A 22,126-nucleotide genomic window follows, 5' to 3' on the forward strand; every position below is an offset into this window, starting at 1 on the left:
TTTCTGAGTCTGTCACAGTAGGACATGTCCACAAGTCCTGGGATGCTTTTGGGTTTTCTCTTCTGCACAGCTTCAAGCGCTGCTGTGTGTTTTTGCTGTGTGGTGATTGAGGTATATTTTTGAATTTTAGTGCAGATGAGTAGAAGTAGGCATTCCTTCAGCTAAGCAAAGTTAAGGATAGGAAATGTGCACAGATAAAGTTAAGCCTGCCTATAATTTTGTAGTACATGTTCTGTTCGTAATGGTGAATGCAGTGTAGTTAAGGTGACTCATGTCACATCCACGTAGATGTCACTGTTAAATGTTGTTAACAAAGCCAGAAGGTAAAAAATTATAATAACAAAAGATAACAAGTGGAATAGCAGAAAATGCCATTTCAATTAAATACCATTAGTTCCTGACAATGCTAATTACATTTTTCATTGCTTTAATTTTTGAGTTGAAGGGATACTGGATTCTACTCAGAGTGGAATAAAAGTGGGGCCACAGTTATTGAGGAATTTCTCTAGGGGGAATAATTATGATCTGTGGAAAGCATCTTTGTATACCTGTGCCAAGGGGTACTTCCCTAATAAAGTGCAGGTGTGATAACTAAGGAAAGGGGAACACTTTCAGAAAGAAACCTAGCGATTGGCCTTCCCCTGTACAAAAGAGGAATCTGTGACACAGGGTCAGTGGTGTAGGTTTTCAATGCTAAACAAACACATATTTAGTTTAATAAATTATCATATGCAGCTCTAGATGTTGTTCAGTGCACATGTAACAGATTGAAATAAATTGTATATTTGTACCAAAAGTACTTCAGGTTTAGGAATAGCCTAAGGATTATATAGTGTGTGACCACCAGGGTGCTCCAGTGAGCCCCAAACCCAAGGCACAGCAAAGCACCACACGAATGAAAGCGATTTTTTCTTTCAAAACATCATTTCACAAACACCTCTCCAGAAATCAGCTACAATTCTTCAATAAATCCAACAATTATTCCTCCTTAGCACCTCTGCTGAGTGTTACCCGCTGCCTCACGACTCTGACTCAAATGAAGTGAGGCAGCAAACTCTTTTTAAGTCAGACATGCTTAAGGTGTCACAATATGTCATGGGCCATAGATAAACTAGGGAGGGCCACCCCAGACAGTGCCCTTTATAGACTCCCAGGGACCCTGATAGGGCAGCACTTCTGGACTCCAAGTCCCAAGCACCCCTGTGGGTGTCCCGATTGTGTTACCATATGAGGACCTCTGCCACTGGGGGGTTGGAACCACTCCCAATCATTGGCCTTTCTCTGTCTGTCCATTAAATCATGCCGCCCGATTACAAATTTATTTCCTTGTCATTGCACTGGCCTCCCACCCTAAAAATGAGCTGTCCACCGATCTGGCCGGGATGCCTGCTCTCACCCTACAAATGTTAAATGGATGCATTAGTGCAGTTTGAATTCATGTCCAAAGTTCTTTTTTTTTTAAAGAATAGAATAGTAGTTTAAAGATGGGTAAAGTTCTGAAGGCTGACAATCAAATATTTCTTTGTGTAAGAAGTTCAGAAAATGACTTGGCAGATCTAGGTTGATAGGTGATTAGGTAGTTGATTGGGGATGTCTGTCAAATGCAAAATGGATTCCTGTTTTCCTCACTCATTTTTCAGGCACTGCTAATGAAACAGTGTGTTGAGTATGCTTTATTAATCATTCCCCTTTTTGGAAGGGGCGTAACACCTTGCTAGACTTAAGATGATGTTGAATTACGTTCATAACCAACATACTGCAGTTGTGTAACTCTATATGGGCTCTGAGTTCAGTACAATAATGGCTTTCAATTACATTGTCGATCATGTTTATGATAGTTTTATCATAGGGTAGTTAAATATTAACAGTTTACCATGTGCTATCATGTGCTGTTCTCTTGAGAGTGGCTGTGGTGGTGTCATTTGCACACAAAACTGTCAACAGTACACTTTCACTTCAGTTTTTGCTTTATATCTACAGTTAATTAACAGGAACTTTAGACAACACAGACACAAAGCAATGATCACGGCCAGATGCTAAAGCTTTGAAGTGAAGAACAAAGTGGTTCACATTTGGTGCATTCTTGAAAATAATTTCCTTGATAAAATTTGATGAAAAACTCTCATCACAATCATTTAGCAGGTGAAATATCAATGGAATCAGCAGGAGGGCGTCTAAGCAGGTAAGCAGAATTTTTGATGAACGTAAAATACCACAAGAATGAGAATTCATCCTTAAGTCAATTATGTAAAACTTTTAGCTAAATTTCATTAGAAGAGATGATACATTCATTTATCTAGTTTCTTTAAATTTTCCGACTTGTTCCACTGTACTTTTCAAATACATGCACTTTTGCTCTATCCTATGGAATTTTTCATGAAATATTTCTCCAGGTATGTTGGTTGTGATAAGGCTGAAGGCAGCTGCATTCTCAAGTAGTGCAGGAAAAGTGTGCTTCAACAAATGGCCTCATTTGGGCTTAATTATTGTCAAATCAGTTATGAAACCTTTGTCACTTGAGGTTAGATTTATCTACTTTAAAAAAATGGTGATTGCTATTTATATGGTGATATGTAAAACCTTTGAAATACTGAGTTGGGCTTACTCTTACATGACTGCATATTCAGAGAACATTAGAACAACCTAGATGAGAAAAAGCCATTTAGCCCAACAAAACTCACTAGTCCTATCCACTTAATTCTACCAAAATAACATCAAGTCAAGTTTTGAAAGTTCCTAAAGTCCTAATATCTACTTGGTCACTGATTGCATCCGTCTATAATTGCCTGTGTAAAGAAAAACTTCCTAATGTTTGTGCAAAATTTACCCGTATCAAATTTCCAACTGTGTCCCTGTGTTCTTGTTGATCTCATTTTAAAGCCTTGATCCACTGGACTAATTCCCTTCATATTTTAAACATTTTAGTCAGGTCTCCTCTTAATCTTCTTTTGCTTAAACTGTAAAGGCTCAGCTCTTTTAATTGTTCCTCACACCTCAAGTCCTGTAGTCCTCTAATCAGCCTAGTCGCTCTTCTCTGGACCTTTTCTAGTGCTGTTATGTCCTTTTTATAGGCTGGAGACCAAAACTGAACCCAGTACTCCAGATGAGGCATCAATAATGCGTTATAAAGACTGAGCAGAACGTCCTGTGACTTGAACTCCACACAACAAGGCGCTATATAACCTGACATTCTGTTTGCCTTCTTAATGGCTTCTGAAGGCTGTCTGGCAACTGATACTGTCAAGTCCACTATGACTTCAACTAGTCAGCTATGCCAGATTTCCTCCTGGTGGACAAATGAAGTTCTATCTATCTATCTATCTATCTATCTATCTATCTATCTATCTATCTATCTATCTATCTATCTATCTATCTATCTATCTATCTATCTATCTATCTATTCTCAAATTAGTCTCAGAATGCCTATCTATTTTTAGTATGTTTCTATAATAGACAGTCAGTCATGGATTAGTTTTATTGTCACACACTTTTATTTTCAGCTTTATGGACAATTAATCTTTCACTTCTGTGGTGGGTTGGCACCCTGCCCAGGATTGGTTCCTGCCTTGTGCCCTGTGTTGGCTGGAACTGGCTCCAGCAGACCCCCGTGACCCTGTATTCGGATTCAGCGGGTTAGAAAATGGATGGATGGATGGATAATCTTTCAGTTTATTTTGTAGTGCAACCAAAATTTCAACAAACTTCTTTGCTAAAAAAGGTATTTTGGTTTAGGAAAGAGGACACATCTCTTTTCTTAGCACAAATGACACTTAAGATTCTTTACAAGATCAAATTTCCTAAGATGTAAGCCAAAACAGTTGTGCCTGTCTGTAGTCTTATTTTCATTCAGTTGTTGGCATCGGTGGTAGAGAAGTCATTCTTAGTTCGGACCACAACTCTAACCTTTCTGCTAACCTTGCCGCCATGGGTTTGCCCTGCCAGGAGTACATGACTTCTGACGTTATCACTCAGAGAATCATTGATCCTGCAAACCACTTCACTGTGTGTATCCAGCAGGTGGTGCTCTTTCTCCCCTGGGATGTGTTTCTTAATGCAGAACAGGCTAGAACCAATAACATCCATTTTGTACCATCCATCCATCCATCTTCTAACCCGCTGAACCCGAACACAGCGTCACGGGGGTCTGCTGGAGCCAATCCCAGCCAACACAGGGCACAAGGCAGGAACCAGTCCTGGGCAGGGTGCCAACCCACCGCAGGACACACACAAACACACCCACACACCAAGCACACACTAGGGCCAATTCAGAATCGCCAATCCACCTAACCTGCATGTCTTTGGACTGTGGGAGGAAACTCACGCAGACACGGGGAGAACATGCAAACTCCATGCAGGGAGGACCCGGGAAGCAAACCCATGTCTCCTAACTGCGAGGCAGCAGCGCTACCATTGTGCCACCATGCCACCCTCCATTTTGTACCCAGGGTGGAAAATAATTACAAAAGAAAAATGTAGTACAAAAAGAGATACTGTATATGTATTTAACTTGCTTTAAAAGGTAACAATTCATTCCCCTCCATATAATCATATACATACATATTCATCCTAAATTGTCCCTAGTGTGTGCTTGGTGTGTGGGTGTGTGTGTTTGTGTGTGCGCCCTGCAGTGGCTTGGCGCCCTGCCCAGGGTTTGTTCCTGCCTTGCGCCCTGTGTTGGCTGGGATTGGCTCCAGCAGCTCCCCGTGACACTGTGTTAGGATATAGCGGGTTGGATAATTACTGACTGACTGACTGACATATTCAAACTGGAGAGGTCAAGAGACATCCCAGCCAAGTGGGTGGATGCTGACTTCAGATATCCCATCCAGTAGCATGGAATGTTGGTTGCATAGGTTTGCTTCTGATGTCGTGCTGGATCCTTGTCATTACAACCACTTACATACACTCACCTAAAGGATTATTAGGAACACCATACTAATACGGTGTTTGACCCCCTTTCGCCTTCAGAACTGCCTTAATTCTACATGGCATTGATTCAACAAGGGGCTGAAAGCATTCTTTAGAAATGTTGGCCCATATTGATAGGATAGCATCTTGCAGTTGATGGAGATTTGTGGGATGCACATCCAGGGCACGAAGCTCCGTTCCACCACATCCCAAAGATGCTCTATTGGGTTGAGATCTGGTGACTGTGGGGGCCATTTTAGTACAGTGAACTCATTGTCATGTTCAAGAAACCAATTTGAAATGATTCGAGCTTTGTGACATGGTGCATTATCCTGCTGGAAGTAGCCATCAGAGGATGGGTACATGGTGGTCATGAAGGGATGGACATGGTCAGAAACAATGCTCAGGTAGCCCGTGGCATTTAAACGATGCCCAATTGGCACTAAGGGGCCTAAAGTGTGTCAAGAAAACATCCCCCACACCATTACACCACCACCACCAGCCTGCACAGTGGTAACAAGGCATGATGGACTCATGTTCTCATTCTGTTTACGCCAAATTCTGACTCTACCATTTGAATGTCTCAACAGAAATCGAGACTCATCAGACCAGGCAACATTTTTCCAGTCTTCAACTGTCCAATTTTGGTGAGCTCATGCAATTGTAGCCTCCTTTTCCTATTTGTAGTGGAGATGAGTGGTACCCGGTGGGGTCTTCTGCTGTTGTAGCCCATCCGCCTCAAGGTTGTGCGTGTTGTGGCTTCACAAATGCTTTGCTGCATACCTCGGTTGTAACGAGTGGTTATTTCAGTCAAAGTTGCTCTTCTATCAGCTTGAATCAGTCGGCCCATTCTCCTCTGACCTCTAGCATCAACAAGGCATTTTCACCCACAGGACTGCCGCATACTGGATGTTTTTCCCTTTTCACACCATTCTTTGTAAACCCAAGAAATGGTTGTGCGTGAAAATCCCAGTAACTGAGCAGATTGTGAAATACTCAGACAGGCCTGTCTGGCACCAACAACCATGCCACGCTCAAAATTGCTTAAATCACCTTTCTTTCCCATTCTGACATTCAGTTTGGAGTTCAGGAGATTGTCTTGACCAGGACCACACCCCTAAATGCATTGAAGCAACTGCCATGTGATTGGTTGATTAGATAATTGCATTAATGAGAAATTGAACAGGTGTTCCTAATAATCCTTTAGGTGAATGTATTTACATATTTATAGAATTTATCACAGACGTTGGGTTTCTTTAACCATATCGGTCAAGCAGACATCAGCACTTTTTAAAACAGCCTGCTTCTTCTCCTTTCGGCTGCTCCCGTTAGGGGTTGCCACAGCGGATCATCTTCATTTGCATCTTGTTCTGTTCTGTGTGTCCTTCACATGTCTTCTGCCCATCTAACCTGACTTAAAGCTGCCATTTGTCCATCTCTCTGGCAGTCTGTCTCTCAGCTGAATTTCATGGCTTTGCGATTTGCGTGGCTTTGTGAAATAAATTTCACAAATTATATTGGCTCAAATAACCCTCTTGTTACACCGTGTTAAGGTGCTGAGTCAGTGGGGAGGGCTATAACAAGTGCTATTTTTAATTCTGTGTAAAATTCTTTTTGTTATCCTCATTTATGACTTAATACAGTGTCACAGATGGCCGGGGTTCTTGGCCGGCCAGGACGCCTCCTCATTCTATGGACCGGGAGGGAGCAAGACTGGTAAGGACAGTGCCTCCTCTGGAATGCTAAATGGCAGCCCCCCTGGGTTGCATCAGGGCCACAGGCATGGGATTTTGGAACTCAAACCTGTTGGGGTCCGTGGTCACCACCACAGGGTTCTGCAGTGGTTCCTGGGCCCATGTGGGTGGTTCTTCCGCCACACCCGGAAGTGCAGCCGGAAATGGGTCATCAAACACCTGGAGCAATTCCAGGTGGGCTTTAAAGGGAGCCAACAGCCACCAGTCTGGGAGCCAGAGTTCGTTGGAGGTAGACAAAGCTTGCTGGATAGGAGTGGAGGAGATAAAGAAGAGAAAAGTATTGTTGTATTTATGCCGTGTTTGTGGGACTGTGTTGTTCCTGTGGGAATGGGGAAGGCATTGCCCACAGGCAGAAGAAAAGAAAAATAAAACATTTACTTGTTTTATAGGTGTGCCTCCTATGTCTTTCTGTGTTGGGTTTAGTGCTCGTATAGCGCCTTTGTCACAACAGTTCTTTCCAATCAGATGCACACATGTCTCAGAATACTACACCATTTCCCCAAAGCTGTACAAACAAAACCTATAATCAAATGCCACTTTTCCAAAACCTTAAATACACAAGGAATAAACACATTTTTGCTGAAGAAATATTTACACAAAGACTTATTATTTGGTCTTCAAAACTAAAAACTTTAGACCAGGGGTCTCCAACATGTTGCTCGCAAACCCTTTCCAAGTAGCTTGGCAAAGGGTTAATGAATCCTACATAAATTTGAAAACTTGATTTTGGGCGAACTTTCCAGGTTGGCACGGTGGTGCAGTGGTAGCGCTGCTGCCTTGCAATAAGAAGACCTGGGTTTGCTTCCCGGGTCCTCCCTGTGTGGAGTTTGCATGTTCTCCCTGTGTCTGCGTGGGTTTCTTCTGGGTGCTCTGGTTTCCTCCCACAGTCCAAAGACATGCAGGTTAGGTGCATTGGCAATCCTTAATTGTCCCTAGTGTGTGCTTGGTGGGTGTGTGTGCCCTGTGGTGGGCTGGCACCCTGCCTGGGGTTTGTTCCTGCCTTGTGCGCTGGGATTGACATACCCTCATGACCCTGGGTTAGGATATATATTTAGATCAGCTAACATCACATTATAATGTGACCTTAAGAGATGCTCTGGACACAGTGACTCCCCTTAAAACAAAAGTGATCAAAGCACATAGAAACTCTCCCTAGTTTAATGAAAACACTCGAGCTCTTAAATTAGATTGTTGAAAACTGGAGCGGAGATGGAGAACAACAAAGCTACATGTCTTTCAAACTGCATGGACAGAGAGTGTTAAAAAATATAAAAAGGCTCTCTTTAAAGTTTGCTCAGAATACTTGTTCTTCTTCTTCTATCGGCTGCTCCTGTTAGGGGTTGCCACAGCGGATCATCTTCATCTGCATCTTGTTCTGTCACACCCATCACCTGCATGTCCTCTCTCACCACATCCATAAACCTTCACTTAGGCCTTCCTCTTTTCCTGTTCCCTGGTAGCTCTATCCTTAGCATCCTTCTCCCAATATACCAAGTGTCTCTCCTTTGCATATGTCGAAACCAACAAAATCTTTCCTCTCTGACATTGTCTCCCAACCGTCCAACTTGAGCTGACCCTCTAATGTCCCCATTTCTAATCCTATCCATCCTCGTCACACCCAGTGCAAATCTTAGCATCTTTAACTCTGCCACCTCCAGCTCCGTCTCCTGCTTTCTGGTCAGTGCCACCGTCTCCAACCCATATAACATAGCTGGTCTCACTTCCGTCCTGTAGACCTTCCCTTTCACTCTTGCTGATACCCTTTGGGAACTGCCTTTCCCAAGGTTTCTTCCTTTTTTTCCCTACAAGGGTCTTTTTGGGAGTTTTTTCTGGTCTTCTTAAAGAGTCAAGGCTGGGGGGCTGTCAAGAGGCAGAGCCTGTTAAAGCCCATTGCAGCACTTCTTGTGTGATTTTGGGCTATACAAAAATAAATTGTATTGTATTGTATTGTACATAGCGGGTTGGACAATGACTGACTGACTGATCTTTCCAAAAAATCATATCACGATCCTTTTAACACAAAATCACAATCCGCAATCTGAATCACAATCTATCTTTTCAATGTGACATACATTTAAGAGAATATCCAGACTCAAACTCATCAAGACCTAAGTAACACTTTATTTTAAATATCATACAAAGTTGAATTCAATTGTTCTCTCGTTCGCTAGCTAAGCAGAGTTAAGGCCCCTCCATTCGGCCCGCTGCGTGGATCTCGGATTCACACAAATAAATTGGTACCGCAAGCAAACTGTGATACTTAACGGAAACAGAGAAGTCACAAATCTAATCTGTTAAGTAGTCCTCTTGCAAAAAGCAGACAGACAGACATTGGATTTTACATATTATATATTAGTAAACCTTTAAACTAATGTGCAGTTAAAGTCTCAACAGCATTCTCAGCATTTCTGGAGCTTAGTAGAGACAGATAACTATAAGAATCTTCACCAAGCAGCTCTGAAAATGTCTGCTTTGTTTGGGTCTCCATACCTCTGTGCGTCTGACATGAATGTCATTAAGTCAAAGTGCAGAACAAGACTGACAGACGAACATTGAAATGACTCCATAAGAGCTAACCTCAGTGGCTCCACTCCACCATATACCTGCCTCTCTTGTTGACTCCATGCAGTGCCAGTCATCTGACTAACTAAAAACACATCACACATGCAACTGGACCTGTGAATAAAGTGACACAGTGACATGTGACAAAATGACAAATGAATAAGTCAGATCTGTGGATTTGGAATTCCATTGTTTTTTTGACAGCATTCATGTTTTAATTCAATAGTGTGAGATACAGTAGGAAATGCATACAGACATACAAAATGCACTTGCAGGTAAACTAAATATTTTTTTGGGATGTTTTAATGCAAAATGTGAGTTGTGGACACCAACATTGTGTAAATGTTCAGGCAAAACAAGCTTATTCAGTTTGTTTGGGATGAAGTAAATTGGTTAAATTGGTTTGAATCCTACCTGGCAGGTAGAAAATTCTTTGTTAGTTGTGGTGATTACAACTCAAAGACACATGATATCCAATATGGTGTTCCACAAGGCTTTATCCTGGGTCTGCTGCTCTTCTCAATCTACATGCTTCCGTTAGGTCAGATTATCTCAGGGCACAACGTGAGCTACCACAGCTATGCTGATGACACACAGCTGTACTTATCAATAGCACCTGATGACCCCGACACTATTAATTCACTAACACAATGTCTTACTTGTGTTTCTAATTGGATGAATAGTAATTTTCTCAAGCTAAATAAAGAGAAAGCAGAAATGTTAGTAATTGGCAATAATGGAGACAAAGAGATTATTAGAAATAAACTTCATGCATTAGGATTAAAAGTAAAGACGGAGGTAAAGAATTTAGGAGTAACTGTTGACTGTAACCTGAATTTTAAATCGCATATTAATCAGACCACTAGAACAGCATTTTTTCACTTAAGAAACATAGCAAAAATTAGACCTCTTATATCATTGAAAGATGCTGAGAAATTAGTTCACGCTTTTGTTTTCAGTCGACTAGATTACTGTAACGCACTCCTCTCAGGACTACCCAAAAAAGACATAAATCATTTGCAACGAGTGCAGAATGCAGCTGCTAGAATCCTAACTAGGAAAAGAAAATCCGAACACATTTTTCCAGTTTTGATGTCACTACACTGGTTACCTGTGTCATTCAAAATTGACTTTAAAATACTGCTTAGGGTTTACAAAGCCTTAAATAATCTGCACCTTATATTCCAAATCATAACCTTAGCTCTTCAAAGATCAAAGCTTAGAATTCCAAGAGCTAAACTTAAAAGAAGCGGTGAGACGGATGGCCTTCTGCTGTTATGCATCTAAAATCTGGAATAGCCTGCCAATAGGAATTCACCAGGCTAATACAGTAGAGCACTTTAAAACACTGCTGAAAACACATTACTTTAACATGGCTTTCTCCTAACTCCACCTTCATTTAATCCTGATACTCTGTATGTTCAATTAATTATAATAATTATTCATGGGGGCTCCAAAATCCATACTGACCCCTACTCTCTCTTCTGTTTCTTTTCCGGTTTTCTGTGCTGGCGATCTGCTCCATCACCACCTAATCAAAACACCGTGATGTTCCTACATTGATGGATTAAAAGTCTACATGACCATCATCATCAAGTCCTTCCAAGATAACCCTAAATACAAAGAGGACTGATCATTTATGTTAGGTAGAATGCCCAGAGGAGACTGGCCTGGAACCCCTGCAAATTTAAATTTTTTCTCTCCAGCCGTCTGGAGTATTTTTTATTTTTTCTGTCCTCCCTGGCCATCGGACCTTACTCTTATTCGATGTTAATCAGTGTTGTCTTATTCTAATTCTTACTTTGTCTTTTATTTCTCTTTTCTTCATCATGTAAAGCACTTTGAGCTACATTATTTGTATGAAAATGTGCTATACAAATAAATGTTGTTGTTGAAGTAAGCTATGAGAATAAATGTTAGAGAACAGGAGTAGCTCTCTGCCACTTCCATTTTGTAAAAGTAGCTCTCAGGGGAAAAAAGGTTGGAAATTTAGACCATGGCACGCAAACACAAACATAATAAAAACACAGTGAGTACTAATTTGATACTGTGTTGAAAAAAGGCAAAACTCTTGCATCAAAATGGAATGTTCTCCTATGAAATAAAGAATAGTATAGCTAGTGCCACAAGGGAATAAAAAAAAAAAAAATACAAAAAAAACCCACATATAATTCTATGTATACAGTAATGAGACATCAAAAATGAAATTGTTACAGTAAATACTGTTTGCAGTACCATATAAATATTAGGAAGAGAAACACAAAAAATTCCTTTCACCTCTGTGGTCTAGCAAACTACATAGTACATGGACTTTTGTGGAAAACTCGGCAAAGGCAAACAGAAAGCTCGGCCTAACCTGCCTATCGTGATCCAAAGTCCTAAAGATTCAAGTGACTGTGTTCTCTTATCTTGTTTGAAATGTGTTTCTTTCTTCCTCGTCTCCTTCATCTATTCCGTCTGTGCTCTTTCTTTTCCCACTCTCTGATGCTTGCATATTGCATGGAGAAGGTAATTTGGATTGATTGTACTTGCATAGTTGATGTGGTAATGGTTAGGTGATTTGGCCCACTGAGTTTGGATTGGAGACTGAGGTGCTTCTACAAATAAAAGTGTTGTGGCCACAGTGATGTCTAATGGGGCTCAGCTCAGGATGTGAAATTCAACCGACCCCAGGGGTTGAACCCCTAATGGACTTTGAGAGTCAAAGTTGTGCATGTCACATCAACGGACCCTAGGAGATGACCCCATGACAATTGTATCCAGCTGCAGGTCGCAGACTCGGCCTTCCATGCCCCCGGCCTTCCGTGCCTCCAGCCTTCCACGCCATGCCTCCAGCATTCGCGTCCGTCCTCTGTCGCATCGCTTTCGTTGAAAAACTAGTAACGTTGATTTACCCTGTAACCCTAAACGACGATATTAATATGACTTCCTGCAATTACGAGGCAAGAATCCGAGTTTCTCTTTATGGTATTATTCTCGTATTTACTTTTAGAAACAAAAACAGTTTTATAATTTCTGAGTCAGGATTCGATATAGTTAAAAGAAAGAGAGCATAACATATTTTTAGATTAAGGAAACACCTTACTAAATATGAATGTGGTTGCTCTAACTGCTATTATAGTGAATTCTATCATTCAAAATATTTGAAGTTATTTGTATGGTACTTTTGTACTAAACGGCATGTCTGACATTATTTCTGGAACCTCGTTCAATAAAGGAAAATTCCGTTAATGACATTAATTTATTATGTTACAAAATAAATTATGATCAATAACACAACATAACAATCAACAGGCATGAAAATGACGGTCTAAACCTTTGAGTTCTCAGTAAAAGAAACTTTTGAAATTGTTTGTATTGAACAATTTTTTAAATGATCCAGCTTACTATACAGTTCATACCTTCATTTCCATTGTCTGTCTTGAATTGTGTTTTCTTAATTTTGTTCTACACTGCTGCTAAGTTATTAAACTTTCAAATGTTTACCCTGGTACCCTAACTTATAAGTATGTACTTATCAAAAAAAGTAAAGAAAATCTCTTAAATTGCTTAATAGATATTATATCGTTTGCTTTTCTAAAGAAATGTAAAAATTGGCATTATTGAAAGCTGCACTTCCATAAACCGTCTTTTTTATTTATTTTGAAACTGAACTAACAGATTTTAAACTTAACTTTAAAAATGTTTTCTTTGGGTAGATGTAATAATTACAAATCAATTTTTTTTGTGATTTTAAATCCTTTAATCGCCATATATAATTTCTTGTATTAGGAATTTGTCATTTGTCGCATACCCCAAATTACTCTCCAAACGGAGATTTTTTTGTAAATAAGATTACCGTTATTAGGTCATCGGTTTCACTGCTTGCTAAGGATTCATCTCTTCCCATAGTGTGTTCAGCTGTCTTTGACCACTTTGTGCCTGTGCGTGTTGTCATCTCTGTTGTCTGATTTGGTGCAACGCCTGAATCCTACAAATTGCCCCCTGGTCAATGTCCCCTCTTGATTAGCTAAGGGTTTTTTGATTCTGTCAGACCAAGTATTGTTACCTTAATAAATGCTAGCTTGATTTCTGGTTGGTATTATAAAAAACAAAATAAGGACCCTCTAATGTGTCAAGTTTCAGGACAATTTCTAAACTGCCTTTTTTATCTAAAGTCTTAGAAAAAGTTGGCCTAACTCAAACATTTCTAGATGAAAAGAGTATTCTGGAAAAATTCCAATCCAGATACAGATATTCTTGCAGCACTAAAACATCCTTGATAAAGGTTAACAGTTCCCAATTACTAATGCTGGAGGTTCTGCCATTCTTGTACTGCTAGATCTTACCTCAGCTTTTGATGCCGTGGATCTTATGATTCTTATATCCTGCCTTGAACAGTATGTAGGCATCCAAGGTAATGCCCTGAGATGGTTTAAATCTTATCTAAGAAATAGGAGTGTTTCTATTCATTTGGGTGAGTTCTCATCCTCTGTAGCTCCTCTTACTTGTGCTGTTCCATCCTTGAACCAGTTCTCTTTTTGATAGGCATGTTACCTTTAGGCTCCATTGTTAACAAGTATGGCTTCTCTATACTGATGACACTTAAATATATTTGCCACTATAATCAAAGCGAGAAAATACAGACCCTCCATGCGTGCTTGAATGATATTAAAACCTGGATGGTAATGCATCTTCTTAAACTAAATAATAATAAAACTGTGATCATGGTTTACAAACGTTAAGAAGGTTTGAGTGTCTCTGATGTTGCTCTTGGATCCCTTGACATATACAGTATGTATCATAAACCTTCAGTTAGCCCAGGTGTGATCTGTGACAGCTCATTCAAACTCGACAAACATATAAATTGTGAGGTTAAATGAAGCTTTTTCCAGCTGAGACTTTAAGGTAAAGGCTTTTCTTTCTTTCTGTGATCTTGAAAAGGCCATCCAAGCTTTTATAACATCTCATTTGGACTATTGCAGTTCTTTGTATGTAGGTGTTGTTCAGTTACGACACCTACAACTATTCCACAACTTTGGTGATCACTTATTGAATGGCTCTTGTAAGTGTGGCCATATTTCACCAATACAGTAATCCCTCCTCGATCGCGGGGGTTGCGTTCCAGAACCCCCCGCGATAGGTGAAAATCCGCGAAGTAGAAACCATATGTTTGTATGGTTATTTTTATATCTTTTAAGCCCTTAGAAACTCTCCTACACTGTTTATAAATATCCTCCGCACAGTTATACAGTAAAACCTCATTTATCGCGGTTAATCCGCTCCAGACAGATAAATGAATTTCCACGAAGTAGGATTCTTTATTTATAAATCTAATATTTTCACAGTTAGAGCATAGAAAACCTGTTTACGACCTTCTAAATACGTTTTTAACATTATTAGAGCCCTCTAGACATGAAATAACACCCTTTAGTCAAAAATTTAAACTGTGCTCCATGACAAGACAGAGATGACAGTTCTTTCTCACAATTAAAAGAATGCAAACATATCTAACTCTTCAAAGGAGTGCGCGTCAGGAGCGGAGAATGTCAGAGAGGGAGAGAGAGTAAAGTAAACAATCAAAAATCAATAGGGCAGCTGAAGGGATCATGTGAAGGTAGTCTCAGCTTTTTTTAGAGGATCATCCGTATCTTCTAAGCAAACAGCCACTGTGCAAACAGCCCCTCTGCTCACACCCCCTCTGTCAGGAGCAGAGAATGTCAGAGAGAGTGAGAGGGACAGAGAAAAGCAAACAATCAAAAATCAATATGGGCTGTTAGAGCTTTTAAGTGTGGGAAGCATATCGTATATCATTGAGGAGTGTTATTTAATACGTAATACATGCTCTGATTGGGTAGCTTCTCAGCCATCCGCCAATAGCGTCCCTTATATGAAATCAACTGGGCAAACAAACTGAGGAAGCATGTACCATATATTAAAAGACCCATTGTCTGCAGAAATCCGCGAACCAATGAAAAATCCATGATATATATTTAGATATGCTTACATTTAAAATCCGTGATGGAGTGAAGCCGCGAAAGTCGAAGCATGATATAGTGAGGGATCACTGTACTGACCTCGCTTCATTGGCTTCTGGTCCATTTCAGAATTGATTTTAAAATTCTATTTCTTGTTTTCAAATGTTTGAGTGGATCAGCCCCATCTTGCCTCTTGGAACCTCTTCACTTGTATGTGCCAACAAGAGCTCTGCGGTCTACTAGCCCAATGCTCTTAGTTGTGCCAAGGCCGAGGCTGAAACAAAGGAGGAATCGGGTGTTTGTGGTGGCTGCTCCTCTTCTCTGGAATGGCTCACCTTATTATATGAGCTCTGCTCCAACACAGGTCATTTTTAAGTCATCATTAAAGTCTTATTTCTTCTTGCCGCCATTTGACCCTGCAAGAGGTTGACATTGTTTGCATATGTTGGCTCATGTACATTCATGATTAGAAATATGTATGTATGTGTATTTTAAGTTTATCTTTTATGTAATGGTTGGTTATTCTTGCATTTTTGTGCTGTGTACATACGGTATATTTGAACTGCTTCTTTACCCTTTCTTGTACAGCACTTTGGTTCAGTTCTGGCTGCTGTTATAAATGTGCTTTAAAAATAAAAATTACTTTGCCCTGCTTTATAAAACATTATTTTAATACATAACACTAAGAAGTGCAGATCTGAGACAATGGACTGTAAAAATGAAGTTGGTTTGCAACATTTATTACAAAAAGTTAAAGAATATATAAAATATAGAACAAGAATTGTAGGTTATAACTGAACAATGATGGACATGTATGTTTGTTACATTTTCTGACAAAACAGTCATTTTCCTTTTTCCACTCACGTTATCTAAAAACAGATGCTTTTCTTCCATATTTGAAATAAAGGATGATGAAGGGTCTAAGGACATATTCCCTCTCCTCTTCTTCTGGAAATTCAGATAGCAAATCAAGTTTCTAAAGGGCCTCCTCAATGTTGTCTTTGTCCATTGACAGTAATGAAGGGAGTGAGATGTGCCCACTGAACACAGAAATGTTCTCAGCACTCCACTTCTCTGCCTCGGTAAGATGCTGAAGGATTCTGTGTTGCTGTAATATGTTTAATTTAAAAAAAAAAAGAAAGAAAGAAAATTCTTTAAATGGTCATCATAAAGCTTATAGCCTTTTCCTCCACATTTACAAGAAATGTAAGGAAAGTAAAAAAAACTAATGTACAGTATATTTAATTTGTTATATATTATTAGCATTACTGCTTTTGATCACATATTCTACAAGTCTTCAATGTTTCTTACCATACATTATCATTAATACAGTACACAATGCATTTCAAATGTTTTAAGGCCGTTAAGAGTTGTACTAGTACTCCAGTTTGTCAGAAGATGTAAAACAGGCTTTTAGTCTTTTGGGCTTTGACTCCTACTGGTTATCAATTAACGGTCGGCATCTGAGACAAGCATGAAGTCTTTTTATACATTTCATTCACTATACCATAGGCATTGTAAGCCAGCATTAACAACATATTTCTTATGGAAGTTTATAAAATGATGTGTCTGTACCTGCTCATCAGTGCCCTGTGCAGGATGTTGGAGAAGGGTGGCTGACATTTCTTCTAAAAGAAAAGACCTGAAACCTGCAAAATGCAGTGCTATGGAACAGAATAGCAAGACTTTTTTTTTTTCATTTCAGATGTAGTGCCAAGTCTTTACTCTGTCTTCTCATTAATGACTCAATAAAGTCTAAACCTGAATATTCACCTAAGGAAATGTTAAAAAAGAACCAAAAGAATAAGCACAATAAATGACCCTGTCCTGGCTGTCCTTTATTTCTGTAACTTCTAATTTTTTGTTTGGTTCTTGGCCTTTATTTAGAAAGGCGTTTGCTCACTCAGTCCGATGTGAGCAGTTACTTCAGTGATTTCAAAAAGAAGCACTAAGTTTATAATGGTAAACATTTTGACTATTTGTCTTTGATTTACAATATGGCTAAGTTTATTTGCCACATTACCGCAGAAGTGAATAAAAGTTATTAAAGGAAATTTAAATTTCATTTACCCCTTGGGGCTGAGTTCTCAAGTAACATTCTACACCAGCACTTCCTCAAAGCTGGCCTGTCATTCTAAAGAGGACAGAGCAGAGTCACGTTGTTAAAAGGAGTTTAATGTTACAAAAATATTTATGCAAACCATTATAAACATTCATTTAAAATATTTGGATTTTGAAAGGTAGGCGTTTCTGGAACTTCAAAACCACTATGGACAGTATGCTGAAAAAAAAAAAAAAATCAAATATAATAAATTAAACATAACACAAATATCCAACATAAATTGTAGAAGGTGACAAAAATGGGAACCAGCCACCAGATATAATCCTCCCTTTACAAATACTACAATGAAAGAAGAGAGGACTAAAGTTTAGAGAAATACCTCGTTAAAATTGAAGGGGGGCTCGAGGATGAAATACAGAGACACCACAAAATGGTCCTTTGGAAACCTGGACACAACATTAAATACAGACATACAAAAAATGATAGTTACAATATGAAATGGTCATACCATCAACATGGAAATTCCACAGTAATGGCTATTCATCTGACTTGGAAGGCCCTAATACATCCATCCATCCATTATCCAACCCGCTATATCCTAACTACAGGGTCAGCCAACACAGGGCTCAAGGCAGGAAACAAACCCTGGGCAGGGCGCCAGCCCACCGCAGGGCGCACACACACACACACACACACACCAAGCACACACTAGGAAGGCCCTAATACAAGGGGTAAAAAAAAATGAATCAAGCAAAAATATTAAATACTGACATACTGTAGACTGTTGACAATGCCTTTTAAACAAAAACAACAATGGAATTGCCCACTTGTTACACACCCTGTGTTACATCTGTAACTAGTAAAACCTGCCAAACAACGGAAAAATGCTCAGCTTTTTAATCTGTATTTTAAAAAAATTCCAGTTCAGAAATCTAAACGTCAGTATTGTTTGCAAACACAATCCTGGCATACATACACTACCTGCATACTTGACACTATGGTCTTCATGACTCTGAAGGCAGGCAGCAGGATGCTGTAGTCTCTTTGCTTTTTAAAAAGAGGGCACTTGGATTCATTTGGATATTTAATCAATGTAATCAAAGTTGTTTTTATATTCTCTGCTTTTATGGAGAAATATGACTGCGGAAAGCAAGACAAAAATAATATGTAATACTAATTTGGCAGAAAGCGCTAACGTGCTTTTATAAATAGCTAACTTAACTACAGAAAAATCACACGTTAATGACGACGATAAACATAAATACCTTTCATATTGTACACTAACATTGCTGATTCTCTACATAACATCTCATAAATAAGTGAAAAAGTTAATATAGATTAAATAATATGGCAAATATTAAAAAGAAATAATACAAGAGGTAAAAAATAATTAAAACGATATGGTTAAAAATAGGATATGTCAGTAATGACGATAAACAGAGAACACTTGGATTCGCTATACGGTATATAGTCGTGCATCTCATTAATTTTGTTTAATGAATCTAAAGTTTCTTTAAATATACTGAGCTTTTTATTCTGAGTCCATAAGTGGTTCTGTTGTGCCGTTGTTCCGTGTCGGAAAACGTTTTCAGCTCCTTTTCTTTTTCGTATTGGAAAAAACTATACAGCAGCTCTTCTGCTTCTCTTTCTACAGTCTGTGGGCGGTTGTGGGGAAAGCCAGGAGGCGTGGAAGGCCAAGTCTGCGACCTGCAGCCGGACCCTTCTCCCTCATGACGGAATATGAAAAATGCGTTCTGAGAATTTTAAAGTAAAAAAAAAAAGACAATCCAACCAGCAGATGTCAGTAGTACATCAAGGGAAGTGACTGACATAGAAAAGTACAATTATATCCTGACTAAAAAAAGTGGATTGGATTTTGGCAACAGTTTTTCTGGGCACCTGATCATCTGCCGGAGCCCACATGTGACAGGTATTTCTAACTTCAGTTCGCTAATGAAGGGGTGTGGGGATTGGGGAGTCTCAGTACACGAGCACTGAGGTGCTCGTCCCGAGTACACACTGCGGTGTGTTACGCTTTTGTGTTTCTGTGCGAACAAGCGAGCTAATAGTTACCTTGAATTTGTCGCGATGTTGTCGATCTGTCTATAATCATAATCTATCATAATCATTGACTTTTATTTTTCTGCACAACGTTTCAGTTTTTCTGTTGGGAGAGCGCAGTGCGACTTCCCGTGAACTTTTACTTTCGCTTTTGATTTTAGTTTTGTGCTGTAAATAGCGTCGTGAATCTGAATAAATGTGCAGGTCTCTAATGCGCTTATCTGCTAATTTAGTGTTCTGCAAAGTAATTTGTTATGCAAGTTGCTACTTTAGGTGTTTCTTTTCCAATTGTGGATACAGTGTACCATTTACAACGTTTTCACGTCGTTTACATTTGGTTGTTCCTTTAGTTATTGTGCTTTCATGCTTTTCCGCTGCAGGACTTTATTGCAATTTTCTATTTGTTCATTTTTGTTGCGATTACAAAGTAATATTTGTATTTGTGTTTTACTCACGATCTTTGTCTTTTTGTCCATTTCCATTGTATTTGGTACTTTCGTTTCTCGTAAATTTTAAGCAGGCATTACATTTGCAGTTTTGTGGTTGTATTTTTCTGCTGACTGACGCATCTTAACATTCATTTACATTACTTTCCGTAACTGTTATTTCTTGTATTTTCCAATTCTCGTAGTACTATTCTAGTAGAAAAAAATGTCGAAATTGGGTTACAAAATTCAGTTTCGAGATTCGCTGCGTTTAATAGTCATGATGCGCATTTTAACGGACTATTTATCACACAAGAAAGCAATTTGCCAAGGTAAAATACTTTGCATGCAAATAGACTATTTTATATTCTAGATTATATATCACAATTTATCACCTCTTTTTAATGCACAGGAAAAATAAATCTATCTATCTATCTATCTATCTATCTATCTATCTATCTATCTATCTATCTATCTATCTATCTATCTATCTATCTATCTATCCCTGACTTAATGGCATTTTACTGGGTTGTGTGGTTCAAAACATTTACATCTTGGAAGGATTCATTGATTATGAAATTGTTTCTTTGACCATTAAAAAGGTTATCAATATGTGGACTAAACAGACATATTTTATAAATTGTACATATGCCTAGCAGGATACTAACAGATCAAGAAAGCCCAAATTTTGCTAGTCATATTGTATGCAGCCAAGAGTCCTTTTAAAATCACAATTTTCTGGTAATCCCTGATATTTTAAAGATCTTCTGCTAACTTTGCAGGATTCAATACATAAAGGTTCTTTCTGGATCTTTCATGCAGATTTTTTTTTTTTTTGGAAACCATAATTGTTTCCCCCGTGGCTTTGCTCTAAAGAACCGCTTTGGCAGCTTTATTTTTAAGAGTGTGGGTAGAAAAGTTCCACAGCCCAATCTGACATATCCAGTCTGCCATTATTGTCATTTTCTAAATCATGGTTCGCAAATGTGTTTTAAAGTTACTAAATGATGTAATTACCAGTATTCATTCCCAACATGCCCTTTGTTACCACCTGTTTATTATTATTTTAATTCTTTATTAAGTCAGCAGAATCTAATAGGCAGGTTGATCTGTGAGCTGTGTCTACCATATTTTACTTATCTTTGTTTTGTCGCCTAAGACCGCAAAATATGATTGAAATGCAAAAAGAACATTTTCTGAAAGTGGAATTTTAAGCGATTCTTGCAGCCATTTCTAGTCTATGCTCTGAAGATTAAGGTGTCAGAGTGCTTCTTCAGAGTGATGCCATAGGAGAAATATGTTTGGTACCCAAAAGAACAATCCACAAGAAGTTTCCATAAAGAACTTTTTGTAGCATTCCAGCCAGACTTTATTCAGACGATGCACTCAATAATCATGACGAATGGACAATGGTGGGGTATTCCAACATATTTATTCACAAATTACCATAGACACATCATAAGAGCTGTTCGCCTTCCAGCTAGATGCTAATTTAAAGATGAATGGAAAACGATAACTTTCTCATTAACCTTTTCTGGTGAGCAAACAGTAGCAGTTCGAACTTCCTTCCCGGAAGTTGCCCGTTCCCAATTTCAAAATAAGAGTCTAATGAACATTATATATTAAAGTATCTAAAAAATATCAAATAGAACAAATAATCTGGGACATTTACACCTTTATTTACTTAGATTCTATGGTCAATAAATAACCATGAATGATTGATAACAGATATGAGAAATACTAATGGGTTTCTGATTTTAAAAGGATGATTGCATACAATAACACAGGCTAAGTTCATGTTTTCTTTAGCTGTTGTATCCTGCTATATTATCCACTACAGTATGCATTAAAGATTTCTGTTTTTTCCCACATACTAGAAACCTTTTCAAAGCCCAAAGAACTACTTTCATATGCAAAACACCCTTATAATAGAATAAAATGGGTCAAGCAGTTAATCTTTGAGGAACCACACAACCCAGTAAAGTGCCATTTTCAAACTGTTATGTTTAAGAGTATACTTACAGTGATGTTGAATCAATATTAACATTTGACTTGGGTACCAACACCAGCTTTCACACCTCAGTAACGACACCAAAATGATGCTGAAGCTGATGATGGCAAACTCGCTCCGCTCGCCAGGGTGCTCTGCCACTCAGAATTTCCAGAGCGCAGATATAATGCACACATATTGCTTTCCCGGGAGGATTTGGGTAGCGTGATTTTTTATGATGGAATAGCACAGCAATATGCAAACATTAGCCTAGCTTAAGGCTGGTATAGTACTATTTTAAAAATTGGGTAGTTAGGAAAATTTTTTGTCTCGTATTCCTTGCAAAGTAAATTGCTATATGAAAGAATGTCACCCTGAGCATTTCTATTTTTTTTATTTGCAACATT

General features: G+C 38.8%; 1 protein-coding gene across 1 annotated transcript in view; it reads left to right on the forward strand.

Annotated features, from left to right (window-relative positions):
• The first annotated feature begins 2,021 nt into the window (after positions 1 to 2,021).
• LOC120526709 (butyrophilin-like protein 8) overlaps positions 2,022 to 22,126 on the forward strand; it is a 37,394-nt gene continuing 17,289 nt past the window's right edge. The window contains exon 1 of the mRNA XM_039749866.1: positions 2,022 to 2,182. The gene's annotated coding sequence lies outside the window, so the exon portion shown is untranslated. The remainder of the gene's footprint in view (positions 2,183 to 22,126) is intronic.

The sequence above is a fragment of the Polypterus senegalus genome, chromosome 3, assembly GCF_016835505.1.
Source record: "Polypterus senegalus isolate Bchr_013 chromosome 3, ASM1683550v1, whole genome shotgun sequence".
NCBI classification, from domain to species: domain Eukaryota; kingdom Metazoa; phylum Chordata; class Cladistia; order Polypteriformes; family Polypteridae; genus Polypterus; species Polypterus senegalus.